Source organism: Leucoraja erinacea, chromosome 30, assembly GCF_028641065.1.
Source record: "Leucoraja erinacea ecotype New England chromosome 30, Leri_hhj_1, whole genome shotgun sequence".
NCBI lineage: Eukaryota > Metazoa > Chordata > Chondrichthyes > Rajiformes > Rajidae > Leucoraja > Leucoraja erinaceus.
Window position 1 is genome coordinate 9703357 of NC_073406.1, and position 15405 is coordinate 9718761.

Below are 15405 nucleotides of genomic sequence, written 5' to 3' on the forward strand. Positions count from 1 at the left end.
CCATACTGACAAGCACCCGTAGTCAGGATCAAACTCGTGTCTGTGGCGCAGCAAACAGCAACTCTACCGCTGCACCACCGTGCCGCCATTTATGAGAATTATGTATAAGTATATGGTTCACAATGTCCTCCAGCCTCAGTCTGGGTTTCTGGATCAGTGCTGGGGGTGAATATATTGAGTGGATGACCTGAGTTTGGTTTCCATCATCGATCTTCTACAAAAGGCAAAGTTCCTCTTTAAGTGACATTATAGATAGCATTGCCAATGGAATGTCACTGAAGGCGTGATACCAATGTTCTACCTCCTCCATGTGCCATCATGTTCGACATATGAAAGACCTTGAAGGAAAATCAACAACTTTGTACAACTCATCGTACAGCTTGAATTTTTCTTTGCAAGCGAAGTTTCATTGAAATTGAATCATGAATCTTGAAATGAGTTTTCAAGCAAAGAAAATTGATATCTCTGATTACCCCGGGCACACCATTCTTTCTTCCTCTTGAGGTATTAACAGACATTAAAAAAGCGCATTCTGAAGGTAAACCAATTAATTAAGGAGAAGCAACATCTTGAACACACTACAATCTTTTAAAGATGGATTATGCTGTATTGATTTCCCTTCAGTGGCCTTATCCACGGTAATGCAGACGATGGGCGAATAAATACACACAAGGACATTGATTGCTTGAGCAAATATTCAAATCCTTGTATAATATTGGCTGGAGGCATGGGGAAGTTTACAATTGTTGACTAAGGGATTTTAATGCTACTCTGCCCTCTACTGGCAAGGAGTAGTGTCCTCTGATTTAAATGGGGCATTGGAGAGCACAGCACTCTGTGGGAAGAAACTGCAGATGCTGGTTTAAACCGAAGATAGACACAAAAAGCTGGAGTAACTCAATGGGCAAATGCTCTCTCTGTAAGAAATTGCAGAGAATTGTGGACACAGCCCAGACCACCACACAGACCAACCTCCCTTCCATTGACTCCATTTACACCTCACGCTGCCCTACTGAGGCCAGCAGCATCGGGCAAAAGGCATAGAAGTGTGAAAACGAACACCTTCAGATTCAGGGACAGTTTCTTCCCACTTGTTATCCGGCAACAGAACCATCCTACCAAAAACTAGAGAGCGGTCCTGAGCTACTGTCTACCTCATTGGAGACCCTCTGGCTATCTTTGATCGGACTTTACCTCGCACTAAACGTCATTCACGTTATTCTGTATCTGTACACTGTGGATGACTCATTTATAATCATATATAGTCTTTCCGCTGATTAGTTAGCACGCAAAAGAATAATGCTTTTCACTGTACCTCGTTATATGTGCCAATAAACTAAACTCAACTCAATTGATTTAGATAATATATCACATGAATGATACTAACTAACTGAGAAAAAACAACATCCAAGCATTGTATTTTGTGTGAGAAGGAACTGCAAATGCTGGTTTAAACTGAAGTTAGACACAAAATGCTGGAGTAACTCAGTGGGACAGGCAGCGTCTCTGGAGAGAAGGAATGGGTGACGTTTCGGGTCGAGATCCTTCTCCAGACAGGGTCTTGACCCATATAAGCTGCCTGTCCTGCTGAGTTACTCCAGATTTTTGTGGTTTATCCTCGGAGCTCGGAGACGAGAGCTCTGTTCAATTCAATCTGCGTTCTGCAAGAATGTGCGTAAGCTTGGATGTTATGATGTAAAATAAGTAACAATAATAATAGATAATAGACAATAGGTGCAGCAGTAGGGCATTCGGCCCTTCGAGCCAGCATCGCCATTCAATGTGATCATGGCTGATTATCCACAATCAGCACCCCGTTGCTGCCTTCTCCCCATATCCCCGACTCCGCTATCTTTAAGAGCCCTATCAAGCTCTCTCTTAATATTCTGTCAATTTTCACTGATTTCAAAAGTAACATTTGAAATTTCGTTGTCATGCCCAAAATATGTGCAAAACACAACATTGATCTTCAAGCTAATTCTCCCTTTTTCTCGTTCTTGTATCTTTCTATCTTTCCTTTCCCCCCCACACCTATCCCCTCTATTAGAAACATAGAAACATAGAAAATACGTACAGGAGGCGGCCATTCGGCCCTTCGAGGCAGCACCGCCATTCATTGTGATCATGGCTGATCGTCCCCAATCAATAACCTGTGCCTGCCTTCTCCCCATATCCCTTGATTCCACTGGCCCCCTAGAGCTCTATCTAACTCTCTCTTAAATCCATCCAGTGACTTGGCCTCCACTGCCCTCTGTGGCAGGGAATTCCACAAATGCGGCAGGGAATTCCACGAATTCCACAAAATCCTCTCTCCTATGCATCTTCTTTTACTGCCTTCTTGTGCACTTTCTTTGTCCTTCGTTGTCCTCTGCATTTCTATACTTCTTCGTCTCTCTATCTCTTCCTCTCCGTCCCCATTGCTTTCCACATCTCCATGGCTTGGCCTAATGTTTTAACCTGCTGTTGCCTTGTCTGTCTTCTTTTCCCTTGTTGCTTTTTTGCCTTGCTGTTTGTCTCCCGACCTCTTTCTGGTCTTTTTTTCTTTACTGGTTATCTTTTCTGCAGATGTACTATTCTCTCAATCTCTTTAACTTAATGTTAACTTAGAGTTAACTTAACCGAACTCCACCTCGATTTCCCCCAACTTAACCCTCGTCATTCCACCTTTTTGTACTTTCTACCTGTGACCACGTGGGTTTTCTCCAGGTGCTCCGGGTTCCTCCCACACTCCAAAGACATACAGGTTTGTCAATTAATTGGCTTTGGTAAAATTGTCAAATAGTCCCTAGTGTGTAGGATAGTGCTGGTGTGTGTACGGGGTGATCACTGATTGGTGTGGACTCGGTGGGCTGAAGAGCCTGTTTCTCCACTGCATCTCTAAAGACTAAAGTCTAAAGTTAATTCTTAAAGTACACGCTCCATGACACAAAATTCTGGAGAAACTCAGCGGGTGAGGCAGCATCTATGGAGAGAAGGAATTGGCGATGTTCCGGGTCAAGACCCTTCTATAGGCAAAAGGCATCCGTGGAGAAAAAAGATCAGTGAAGGCATGGAATCTAATGCTCTTTGCACAAAAGAGTTGCAGACTAACAGAACCAAACCTCTGTACTACACCCATTTCTCTTACTCATTCACAAGCATCCCTCAGTTAGATTAGCACATGGGTCGACAGAAATATTTCCACCGAGTAAACACTTTAAATTGCAATTGAGACTGAGTTTCCCAACATTATAATCTAGACTTCAATTTAAAAGTAAAGTGTGTAAAATGACGAGAGGAATGGTTCAGGGTATCTAAATCTAAATTTTATTAATTATTTAAGTTATGACATCGGATGGAAGCTGCATACCAAATCTCGTTGCGCTTATGTGCAATGACAATAAAATATATTATTATTATTATTATTATTATAGGTAGACACACAGAATCTCTTGCCCAGAGTAGGAGAATCAAGAACCAGAGGACATAGGTTTAAGGTGCAGGGTGAAAGATTTAGTGGGAATCTGAGGGGTAACATTTTCACATAAAGGGTGGTGAGTGTATGGAACGAGCTGCCGGAGGAGGTAGTTGAGGCTGGGACTATTGCAATGTTTAAGAAACAATTGGACATGTACAAGGATAGGACAGGTTTGGAAGGATAAGGGATGAACGCAGGCAGGTGGGACTAGTTGACATAGGACATGTTGGGTCGGTGGCGGCAAGTTGGGCGGAAGTGCCTGTTTCCACATTGCATGACTCTCTGACTCGATGATTAAACTGTTGGAGGAAGTCGGGGGAGTGATGCACAATCTCAACTCAAAACGTTGACCAGCTGTTTGCCTCCACAGATGCTGCTTGACCTGCTGAGTTCTTCCAGCAGTTTCTTATTTTCTCTAGATTCCAGCATCTTTTATGGCTGGATTTAAAAATAGCTTCTAGGCAGTAAAGGCCCTGAGTTCATGGCAGGCACTATATGAGTTGAAATTCCACATCCCGTTCTTATCATCATTTTCTGAACACCAAGTGCTGATGCAAGTTGAAATCAACCAGGTAAACTCATTTTCTTTCAGTGAGTTTCCCAAGTAAGTTATTCATTTTGCTGTCAGTTTGAAGTAGGATTCTCTGCTAGATGTTGCCGTTCACTATTGCTGCCCTTTTGCCTTCTGCACTCTTCCTCTGCATCAGGAACTATTTTGTTCCACCCAAGAAGTCAATCACTACTCGAATGGCTGACACGACAAACACATCTTCTCGCTTTGCCTTGGTGCACTGGAAATAATAACGAACCTAGACTTCAATGCACTTGAATGTACCCGTCATCCTTCATCTGTGCACTGTGGACGGCTTGATTATATTCGTCTTCTTTGAGTGGATCGCTCACAAGCAAAAGCTTTTCACCGTACCTCGGTGAATAATTTAATGAACTATACTAAAACTAAAAAAGTTGTGTGATTGATCAGGAAGCAAACAGGAGCAATGGTACACGTGGTAATTACATGGTGCACCTCGAAGTTATCAGATCTTTTTTTTCTTTCAGTCCTTGCTCGGTGCTGACTTCTCTTGAGCATGTTGGGAGTGGGGTCAGACTGTTGCTGAATGGCTGCTTCAGAGGCAGAGGGGACTGGACTCTGCTATCTGGTGACCTCTGCTGGAATCTCTGGGTATAGGGCTGGAACTGGACTCAAAGGTCGGGTTCCTAGCTGTTGAGAAAGTGCTCAGCGTGGTAATCAGTAGAGGAACTAACCAGAAAAGAAACTAATGAGCAAAGGTGGGCCCTTAGAGAGCGTGAATATCCTGAATTCTTCTCCTCCTTGTCACCAGTTCTCACTGTTTACCCATCCATAACCCCCTCCTGGTTCCCTTTTTAACCAAAGGTACACAAAATTGCTGGAGAAACTCAGCGGGTGCAGCAGCATCTATGGAGCGAAGAAAATAGGCGACGTTTCGGGCCGAAACCCTTCTTCAGGTAGGGTTTCGGCCTGAAACGTCGCCTATTTTCTTCGCTCCATAGATGCTGCTGCACCCGCTGAGTTTCTCCAGCAATTTTGTGCACCTTCGATCTTCCAGCATCTGCAGTTCCTTCTTGATCCCTTTTTAACCATGTTGATTCTTAGGAGTATATGGCTCCTCTATTAAAGCCTCTTTTAAATCGTATTCCTCTCTCATCACTTGTTAGTAAGTTATCAAGGCAAACCCTGATGTTTAATTTAGAGATACAACACGCCCCCCGAGTCCGCACCTACCCGTGATCCCCGCTCATTAACACTATCCTACACACACTAGGGACAATTTACATTTATACCAAGCCGATTAGCCTACAAACCTGTACATCTTTGGAGTGTGGGAGGAAACCGGAGCTTCCCGGAGAAAACCCACGTGGTCACGGGGAGAACGTGCGAACTCCGTACTGACAAGCAGCCGTAGTTCGGATCGAACCCGGGTCTCTGGCGCTGTAAAGCAGCAACTCTACCGTTGTGCCACCGTGTATGGACATTCAAACAGGAAAACATTCACTTATCATTGTGGATCGTTGCAAGCGAGGATCGAGGGACTCGGCTGTTTCCTCTTCCCGACCCTGATTCACTGTGAACAACTATCAAGCTTCTCCTTTCCCCTACCTGGAATATTAACCAAGTGCAGACCAAGAACTGGCACAACCAGTTAATGTCAATGATAAATTCAACAGCCAATTCAAACTTGTCTTTATATTGTAAGGTTGGTTCAGATATTGGGCACCTTTTGGCCCACACAATCTCATTCTTCCAAAGCACTGTCTACACATCATATTATAACGCTATTTCTTAAATGACACCAGTGCCCTGGTCTTGGACACACTTCATAACAAACTGTGCCAATCATTGATTGGCTTCTGTCCAATGAACTTCATAATTGGCAACTTGCCTTGCATTTGCCCTTCCTTGTCCTGTGCTACACAATCAACTCCCGGCTATTTTCAGCGCCCAATATAATATTGCATATGAATGATTCAGACTTCAGCATTTTTGAATGGTGCATTTATATCACAGAACTGCAGTTTCAAATGGTAGTGCTGGTGGACTTGAAAACACCCGTGTTGATAGATCCACTCAATTTATAGGGGGGAGAAAAAGATGCAATTAATTTTCATGACACCAGGCCAACCAAATATTTTCAATATGCATCACTATTGTTGTGTAGAAAATGAGGCATAGCAAGCTCCTTCTTCTTATTCTTGCGTATGGCGTGCACAGCCTAAAGTTGTAGGACAACTTGTTCTATTTGATCTTATTTTGATTGATTGCATTTGTCGAAACAAGGTGGACCACGTGAAGGTTGCAATCGTCCACCCCAGCAAACTCCAGAACAATGGGATAACTTCTCTATCTTGTTCAAAATAATGCCCTGGGATATTTCATCTTAGGGCCAATATTAGCTGGATTTAACATCTTGTCTGATGGACGGAAGATAGACACAATATGCTGGAGTAACTCAGCGGGTTAGGCAGCATTTCCAGAGAGAAGAAACGTGTGACATTTTGGGTGGAGACCCTTCTTCAGACTGTAGACTGGTATTCGTCCCAGTTGTATTGGGAATACAAATATAGATTTGGAGCTCAAGCTCTGGAGTGGGGCATGAACTCCCAACGTTTTAACTTGTTTAGAAGTTATTGACTTCTTCCGAACTTTTAGCACGTCCCTATCAGTCCTGTCCCAAGCACATTGTCCATTTTATTCTTAACCTCTCTGTAAAATATATATTTATTTATTTGCACCTGTTTCTCTTGCTTTTTTTAAAAATTTAGTAACTGCAATTATACCAAGCCAATTAACCTACAAACCTGCACCTCTTTGGCGTGTGAATGGAAACTGAGCTCGCGGAGAAAACCCATGCGGTCACGGGGAGAACGTACATACTCCAAACAGACAGTGCCCGTAGTCGGGATCGAACCCTGGTCTCCGGCGCTGTAAGGCAGCAACTCTACAGCTGTGCCACTGTGATGCCCCTTGGATGGAGATAGAGAGAGAATGGGAAATAGTCTGTGAATCAAAATGATGGCTAATGCCATTGACAATACATTACACTGAAACTTAATTACAGTCTAGCTCTGCTGAAAAGGTTAAGACTCCTGTAATGTACATAATTCGGGTGGGTAATGGTTTCACAGATGTAACAATCAGAAGTTAGGCCTAGATTAAATGTTAAACATGCCCCCAAATTAGGTCAGAACTATAATAGAGAGAAAATAATATTTAAATGTGGGTCATGATAGAGAAATAGGATATTAAACAACACATTTATTCACTCAAAATGGTATGTGTAATTCAGCTGTGGTTTAGCTCATCATAAAATATAAATGAGGGAAGCCATTCTAGGTCATCTTACGTTAACCATCCAGAAGAAACAGATTTCTAAAGTGAATTAATGTATTTTTTTGGATTTGCTGCCCACAGAGAAAGTTCATTCCAAGTGTTTGATCGATTTCCTGGTATGCATTTCTCAATCATTGACACTTACCACGAAAATTCAGATACATTATTCCTTACATTAAGTTTAAGAAGGAACTGCAGATGCTGGAAAATCAAAGGTAGTCACAAATGCTGGGGAAACTCAGCAGGTGAGGCAGCATCTATGGTGCGAAGGAAATAGGTGACGTTTCGGGTCGAGACCCTTTTTCAGACTCCACCCTCATATAAGTCTGAAGAAGGGTCTCGATCGGAAACGTTGACATGGTCCTTTAAGTGGCCATATTAACATCTGCCAACAAGTGGTTTGTGGCTCGCTTAATTAGCACAGGATGACCGTGATGTAAAAATATTTATTTCCATGTGAAAATAATAGGGAAGCCAATTATTTTAATATAGTCAGCACTAAACACGAGCACAGATACTGTCCACTGGTTGTATGCACGTCCTTATATTTGATTTAATTTAGTTTGGTTTCAGTTTAGTTTTAGTTTAGTTTGAGAGACAGCATGGAAACAGGTCCTTCAGCCCACGGGGTCAGTGCCAACCAGCGATCCCCATCCTCTAACATTGTTCTACACACAAGGGACAATTTACAATCTTTACACCTGCACGTATTTTCCATGTTTCTATCACTTGTCTGTTTAGTTTAGACATACAGTGCCTGTGAAGACAGCACCCGTAGTCAGGATCGAACCTGGGTCTCTGGTGCTGTAAGACAGCAACTCTACTGCCCCACCACCTTGCCAGCCTACTTGACCGACTTGCAACTGAAATTTTGGTTGCCATTACAAGTCTTGGCCATTGTACCGTGTACATTTATCGCTGGTGGCCGAAAATATGCTCATTTGCTCATTTTATCTATTTTTGCAGAGAGACATTGTGTTCTGTTGTTAGACCGTGTTACTGGAAAAAACATGATGTGCTGTTCAAGTTAATTTGGAAACAGGAAACCTTCCTCGGTGAAATTACAGACCTAAGATAGAAACATAGAAAATAGGTGCAGGAGGAGGCCATTCAGCCCATCGAGCCAGCACTGCCATTCAGTGTGGTCATGGCTGATCATGCCTGCCTTCTCCCCATATCCCATGATTCCGCTAGCCCCTAGAGCTTTATCTAACTCTCTTTTAAATCCATCCAGTGAATTGGCCTCTGCTGCCTTCTGTGGAAGAGAATTCCACAAATTCACAACTCTCTGGGAGAATTTTTTTTTTCTTATCTCAGTTTTAAATGGCCTTCCCTTTATTCTTAGACTGTGGCCCCTGGTTCTGGACTCCCCCAACATTGGGAACATTTTTCCTGCATCTGGGATCTATAATTTCATTCAAGTATTAAATCTTTGTCAAGATTTGAAACAAAATCATTGATTCTGTTTTTGCCTTGTAGAAAGTGGATTCTGTCCAGAAAGCCATTTTCAGAGGGAACAAATTTGAACCTCACAACCACTGAATTGTTATGGGCCATTTGAACTGAGTCTCTAATGGGGCTGTCCCACTGTATGAGCTAATTCAAGAGTTCTCCCGAGTTTCCCCTGATCCGAACTCGGAGAATTACGGTAATAGCCACTCGTAGGTGTTCGGAACTCTCGGGGATATTTTTCAACATGTTGAAAAATCTTCACGAGTCTTCCCGAGCTTACTGCGTTTCCCAAGTACCTGCCGTTAGCGTTACGAGCCGCTAAGAGACGTCCCGAGCTCCGACGTACCCGCTCCGTACATTCTCCGTGCTTACCACGAGTTTGATTTTTTTTTTAAAACTCGGTAGAGCTCCTGAACTAGCTCGTACAGTGGGACAGCCCCTTAAGTAGAGCAACCTCCCAGTCCAAATCCCTTGTCCTTACTCAGTACCCTGTAAAAAAAAAAATCTCCCCTCAGAGCCTGGTCATTCCCTTTCTGAAGCCACTGATTGATTCTGTTAATGCCACCTTCGATAGGAGGGAAATTTCATATCATGACAACTGTGGAAGAAAAAGTTTATTCTCACACCCTCCTGATTTATTCACCCTCACATGAGACCAAAGAGAGTACAAGGGCAAATTAAACAAATCAAGTCAAAATAATGAGGTGACACCAAGTCTATAGATTTAATTGAAAGGAAAATAAACATGATCAGGAAAGAGAAGGAACGTTCAGTTCTAAGGTTGTCAAGAGAATATAAATGTGTGGACAAGTAAGAGCTTAAGGCAGTGAAACCTCCATATAAAATGTTTATGGTTGGCGTTAATACCCAAAGCAATACAAGTAGATTACTGCCTTTTACATGTTTCAAATATTCATGATTCATTCACATTTATTTTTGTTCGTATTGCTGGGATATCTAGAACTATGGTCAATATTACAATGCACACTCAAGACTGAATGCCATTGAATAGGTAATTCTGCGAGAGAATTAGATTACTGTGCGAGTATTTTGTAAAAACCCACAGTGATTGTCTTTTAATGCATTTATTCTCACGATGTGGGTACTGTCAGGAAGCTGATAATTATTATCATCCTTTCATTGCCTCAGGATCCACTTGAGAGTCAATTAGATTGTTGTGGGATTGGAATTACACAAAGTCAGCTTGGGTAAGGACAATGATTTCTTCACTGAACGACATTAATAGATCATTTGTTTTTATACAACGCTCAATTAATTTATCTTATACTTATAATGACAGAGGAGAAGGCCATGTAACCCGTTCAGTTCAACAGCCCAATGGGAAGCAATCTCATTAGTTCCATTCTCACTTCTCTTATGTTTCTCTTTACTTCCTTACAACCCTTCAATTTAATCTCACTCATGCATACACCTCAACGCCCCTTTGATTTATTTTTCCATTAACTGGTATAAAAACTTATAGTGGCCAGTTAACCTACTAATGGTGTAGGAAGGGACTGCAGATACTGGCTTAGACAGAAGATAGACACAAATTGCTGGAGTAACTCGACGGGTCAGGCAGCATCTCTGGAGAAAAGGAATAGTTAATGTTTTGGGTCATCTTTTTCTCCAGAGATGCTGCCCAATTTACTAGTGGTTCTTTCAGATGTTAGAGGAAATAAGACCACCCAGAAATAATTCCAACATTCCCAGGGAGGTTGTACATAAGGATCACTTGGGATCAGGATTGTACCCACGTCTTTGGAACTATGAGGTGGTAATACTACCTACTCTGCACTCTGTTGCCCAATTTACTGCTGATCTTATTAATTTGTATAATATTTCAAGTCTTCTTCTTCTTCTTCTTGCGTATGGCGTGCACAGCCTAAAGTTGAAGGACAACTTGTTCTATTTGATCTATTTCATTGTGCATCCCAGGTTGATTGCATTCGTTGAAACAGGGCAGACCACGTGAAGGTTGCAATCTCCCACCATAATATTTCAAGTGATTTTCAATTTTCAGGGTGGGAATTGAAACGGTGTTTTACGGATTACTAGTCCAAGCCTCTGGATTATCAATAATATAACCATGTTTTCATTTAAAGCCAAGAGAAGCACGTTGACATCAATATAATTGCCACAGATATCTAGAATCAGACATCTGGTAGAATTGCAGTTGAGCAGTTAGCTAAGAAATGGTGTCATGGCAATTTTACTTCATCTCATTAGTTAATATGTTCTTCAACATCAATGTTTTTTTCCGTATGCCAACTTAATCATTAATCCAGATTTCTTTACAAATGACAAGATTTGACATGCTGATTACTGTGATTTTCCATGTCGCAATACCCTGCAATAAACTGGCAATGAGTGAAGCCATACTTTTTGTTGCTGACAGTTTCTTTAAGTTTGTCTCTTGGGTATAGGCTTCACTGACAAGGACAAGTTTCATTATTCCCTCTGAGAAGATTGTGAAGGGCCATTTGCTTTTGAATCGCGAAACTTCAATAGTGCAATAGTGCTTTATTTCTCACATATGCAACTGCTTAGTGAATTATTTAGCATATATTACACACGCGGGCGCTGCCATTTCTGGCGCCATTATTCAAAGTCCAAAGTCCGGTCGGCACATCTGGCCATCTTTGTGTCCCGGGGGCACCTCCTGTAGCCTACCTTGAAGGTGCTGGAGGCATTACCCTGGTTCACCCTCCTACCAGCCCTCGCTTCTCACATCAACTTTGGATGTATAGTAAAGGTACTCGTGTAGTAAAGGTACACTCAATGCAGACAGTTGAATGTTCTGGGGCAGACCTATTAATTAATAAACCTATTTTTGATTAAGGTTTATTAGCAGCAGGTAGTAGAGCTGCTATCCCATTGCCCCAGATATCCAAGTTCATTTCTGTTCTCTGAGGCTCTCTGTGTGGAGTTTTCACGTACTCCTTGTGTCTGTGTGGGATTCCTCTGGATGCTCCAGTTTCCTCCCATATCCCAATGATGTGGGTTAATTGGTGACTATATAGTTCTCCTAGTTGGGTGGTGGAATCTGAGGGGGAGTTGATGGGAATGTGATTAGAACAAAATACAGAATGGGGCTATACATGAAAATATCCTTCTTTTCCTTTGCACTAATCAATATCCTCCTTTTCAATGTACATTCCCTTGCCTTGCTTCACTTTCCCAAATTCATTGTCTTACACTTTTCTTCATTAAATTTGATTTTCTTTCTGCTCAATTAACCAGATCATCTATATACATCTTAATTCAACCACATGACCAGTTTTTATACCTTAATCATCGTGTCTCCCACGTTTATAAGTTTCTAAGTCATAGGAGCAGAATTGGGCCATTTGGCCCATTGTATCAATTGCCATTCAATCATGGCTGATGTATCTTATACTCTCAATCCCATTCTCCTGCCTTCCCCCCATAACCTTTGATACAGTTATGACTGACACATTCATGTCTGAATCATTGACATGTATCAAAAAAAAGCAAGTGGCTGATAGTGCCTCGAGAGGCTCCACTGATAACAGCTTTCCAGTCAGAAACTCAATAGAGAGAACCTTGGCCTCTTGCTAACATGCCAATTCTAGAGACAATGAGTGATTTTCCCCTTGCATTCTGTGCATCTTTACATCTGTCTACCATGTAGTTCTTGTCAAACGTTTTGCTAATGCAGACTATATCAGACACTTGGTCCCATTGACCTTCCAAGTTGCCTCCTAAAAAATTCAATCATGTCAGACTTGACCTTCCCTTAACAAACAGACTAACTCTGATTAATTTGTGCCTTCCTTAATGAAGGTTTATACCGCCCTTCAGAATTGAGATTAAACTAACTAGCCTGTAATTACTTGATTTATCATTTTGTTCCTTAAACAGTAGTCAGCGATAGCGGCCCTCCAATCATCTCAAACCACTGCGTGGACAGGCTTGGAAAAGTTGGAAAATATTGGTTAGAGAAATCACAATTTCCTCACTTTGTCTTGAACAGTGAGATCATGTACTTTGGGAGTAACAATTCTGGCAAGGCATTTAAAGTAAATGGCAATCATCTTAGGAGCATTAATGTACAGAAAATGCAAGTCCATAGATCTCTGAAAGTGGTGAAAGAGGTCAAGTTTAGTTTAGTTTTAGAGATACAGCATGGGACCAGAACTTTCGGCCCACCGAGTCTGCACCGAATCAGACCCAGTTTCTCTCTATTTGCACATATTTAAAATATTTAGTTATTTGGTCTAATAGAAGTTTTATTTTCTATATTCTCATTGTAAAAAGAAGCTTGTCTTCTGAATCCAAGGACAAGGGCCGGAGGACAGATGTGATGCAAAAGAAAATTATATAATAAATTATATCAATGTTTATCCTAAAAAGCAAGTGAGCGATTTCACTTCTGATTATCCTTCGCCTTAGAAATGGAAATAGAGCAATTGAAAAATGTATCGCACGAGGTAACGGTTGAGTCAACAGGTAGATGATGCTGTGTACCGGTCGTAATAACATACACAACTATACCCGTGATTGCAGCTTTATATCAGTGAAGAGCTGATGTGCCCAGTGGTATTCTGACTCTGCACTGTGGAGAGCAGTGGGCAAACAACTGGAGTCAGCAGTTTCTAACTCTCAGACACAGGTGACGTAGAGGCTCAGTTTGCAGAGTCGTTGCCTCACACCCACTTGAGTTTCACCCTGACCTTGGGTACTCCGGTTTCCATCATCGTCCCCATTGACCTGCAAGTTGATATTGGTTAATTAAGTAGCCAGTGAAAATTGCCCCTAGTGTGTAAGTACCTGGCTAGAAGGGGGAGTTCTTGATGGGAACGAGGGCAGCAATAAAAATAGGATATGTGTAGGATTACAATAAATGGGTGGGTGATGGTCGGTAAGGACTTGATTGGTGAAATTGCCTGTTTATGTGCTGTATCTCTCTAGGATAATTATGACAAATGGCATTACTCAGAGCAAGGACAATTTCTCAAAGGAAAAAGAAAACTGGAATTCATGCTGAACTTTTTTGGGCATGTTCTCCAATGATACTGCCTGACCCCACACCAGGAGTAATTGATGGCAGTCAATTAACTACCAACCAGCATAACCTTGGATTATGGGAGGAATATTGGAGCACCCTGGAAGATCCTACATTGTAACAGGGAAAACATGCAAGTTCCACACGGACAGCATCGAGATCAGGATCAAACTTGGGTCACTAGAGCAGTGAAGCAGCCATATTATCCACTGCACCACCCTGGCACCTATCTCACTGGTGAGAAATTGCATACTGTAACTCTGAGGAAACCCGGAGTCTTAATGCATGATTGACACGAGGCTGGTTTGCGGGTACATGAAGAAATTGGAAAGCTAACGGAAGTTTATAATTTACTGCAAGGAGAATTTGTTCAGCTATAAAGGGCATTGGTGAATTCTCATGAGGAATACAGTGTACAGAATTGATTTTATTTAAAGAACGATGTTTTATGTGCTGGAAGCAATTCGGAGAAGGTTTAGTAAGCTAATACTTGGAATGAGCAGTGTGTTATGAAGAAAAGTTGGAGAGGACGAACTTGAAGTTTTAAAGTTTAGAATGAGGATGGGACGATTGACATACAGAAGATCCTGAGTGATGTTTGTATGGTGGATGTGGAGTGGATGTTTTCATTGAACTGAATTATTGAATTACCTTTGCTATATGAAAATAATAGCTGCCCATTTAAACTGGGTGCAAGGTGCAATTCCTATCTCAGTGGGTATGAGTCTATGGAACTCCCTTCTGCAAGAGAGGTGGCAAAAGAGTCTTTTAATATTTTTACGATAGGGGTGGAGAGATTCTTGGTCAGTTAGGGATGAAAGCTGACTGCAGATAGATAGGAATGCAGAATTGAATGTATAATCACATCAGTCATGTAGCGTTGAAATTGCTCATTGTATCTAAAGCTACAAGGGATTCAAAGAGCCAAATGGCTCACTGTTACTTTCATTTTCCCATGGTTTCACGTTTTGTGCCACTGGGGCAGCAACAGGCCTTTAAAAGCCTCCTGGAAGACATGAAGATAGACACTAAATGCTGGAGTAACTTAGTTGGTCGGGCAGCTTCGCTGCAGAAAAGGGATAGGTGATGTTTTAAGTCTCAGTTATTATAGGTATAGAGTTCTTTACTTGGCCAATAAGGCCCATTGTCTTGCCGGCGTTGCAGGGTTGGTCGGACCAAGCATGGCCATTGCTGTCTTCCACCGCTCTGTGCCGCTGTAAAAGGTGCATGTGCTAGGTGCCACATGAATGTCAGTGGGTGAGAACTGAGTTTTCTCTTGTTGAATATTATCATTGTCTGGTACTTTGTGTGGCATGAATGTTACCTGTCAACTACCAGCCAAGGCATGGATCTTGAGGAAATTGGAGGAACAGCACCTGGGGACCTTGCGTCCGGATGGCATTAACATTGAATTCTCCCAATTTTACTAGCCCTTGCTGTCTCCTCCCCTTCCTTAACCCTCTAGCTGTCTCCTCCCACCCTCCCATCCGCCCGCCCTCGGGCTCCTCCTCCTCCCCTTTTCCTTCCTTCTCCCCCCCCACCCCCCATCAGTCTGAGGAAGGGTTTCGGCCCGAAACGTCGCCTATTTCCTTCGCT